This window comes from Echinops telfairi, unplaced genomic scaffold (assembly GCF_000313985.2).
Source record: "Echinops telfairi isolate 266 unplaced genomic scaffold, ASM31398v2 ScPeMD7_5592;HRSCAF=6446, whole genome shotgun sequence".
NCBI classification, from domain to species: domain Eukaryota; kingdom Metazoa; phylum Chordata; class Mammalia; order Afrosoricida; family Tenrecidae; genus Echinops; species Echinops telfairi.
The window spans coordinates 14,731,885-14,733,663 of NW_022109491.1; positions in this window are offsets into that span (position 1 = coordinate 14,731,885).

The following is a 1,779-nucleotide window of genomic DNA, read 5'->3' on the forward strand; positions in this document are numbered from 1 at the left end:
ATTTTTTCCAAGACTAATTTGTTTGTTCCTTTGGCAATCCGTGGCACTTTCAATATCCTTTGCCAGCACCTTAATCCAAATGCATCAATTTTCCTTTGGTCTTCCTTATTCAATGGCCAACTTTCGCATGCATAGGAAGCAATTGAAAAATACCATGGTTTGGGTCAAGTGCACCTTAGCCCTCAAAGTAACCTCCAAACTTTTCAATACTTTAAAGAGGTCTGTGCAGAAGATTTACTCAATGCCCAGTGTCGTTTGATCTATTGACTGCTGCTTCCTTGAGCATTGATTGTGGATGCAAGCAAGGGGTAACTCGTGAGCCTCAGTGAACACTCCAACCCTTAGCCCTTGGGAAGAATGTAGACAATAGAGTCAAGGAAAACTGGGTAGTCCTACTCTCATCTCAGCCGATACATGCCACTTATTATGTTCTTAGCTGTAAGATAGAATTTTATCTAACCATTGCAGCAGCGATACAGTATGGTCGGGTTAAATGCCTGACCTCAGCCATCAAGTCACATGAGTTGAATTCTGGTGGCATCACTTTGAGTCAATCAGGAAGCTTCTGGAAGCCTCGCCTTGCTCCTCTGCAAAGCTGGGCTGATGCTTGTACCTCGTGAGTGGTGTGGACGCAAAATGTGTAAAGCGCTTAGCAGGATGTCTGAAGGTTCTAATTGCCCAACAAATGTTCATCGTCATTATCACCATTCATCTTTAATCACCTACCTCACCAAGTGAAGCGAAGACAATGAAAATAATAGGCTTTAAACCAACGGTGTGTTGAAGCTGGCTTGTATCAGCTTGAGAGCCTCTATGCCTCGGTGATAAGAACTTTGCGAGCAGATAGATGGCACGTTAGTACCTTGGAATCAGACGTTGAGTGGCTCGCCATGGAAACCGGCAAGTGCTGCAAACCAGGGATCTTTCCCTACCTTTGCCAGAGTCTGAAACATTGACCTGCAAATCTCTGCCTAATACTGTGGATGGATGTGTGTGTGTGTGTGAGAGAGAGAGAGAGAGATTTTAACTCTGCTCAGGTATTTTTGTTTGGAGTATTGCCCGTTAAGGGTAATACTGTACTCCTATCATGGCCTCTCCAGGAAGCCTCACCAGTGGAAGGGCGCCATCTAGTGGTAGGATTGGTAATGCAGACTCTATTGTCTTCTGTAATGAGCCCTTGGGTGGTGCAACTAGTTAGCCCGCTAGGCGGTTACCTTAACAGAATGGCTGGTGGTCGAAGTCCCGCAGATGGACCTTCAAAGAAAGGTGTGGCAATCTACTTCTGAAATTCAATGACTGGAAACTGTATGGAGCCCAGGTCTACTTGGACACACGGGATCACCATGCTTTGGAAACAACTTGAAGGCACTGGTTTGGTTTGGTTTGGTTTGTCTGAATAGCATCACTACCCAAACGGTCAGCAAACAACCCCCTGGAGGCTAAATCTGGCCCTCCTCTTGATTTTTAAAATAAAGTTTTATTGGAACATTTATATACTGTCCACGGTTGCTTTCACGCAGCAATGGCAGGCTCACAGAGACAGGCTGGGCACGAATTCAGAAATATTTACTATCTCTCTCAGATATCTAAGAGTTTGTCACCCCTACCCCATAGCCTGACCGGGTAAGCTACTTTCTTGACATTTTAGTCGTCCCTGTTACATACCACACTATAGGGTGGGGGGTGGCCGTAACAAAGTGGAAATGTTGAGGTGTCCCTTAGATAAAGAGGTGTCACCTGGAGAGTTGGGGCAAGCTATGTAACATTTCCTGATCCCAA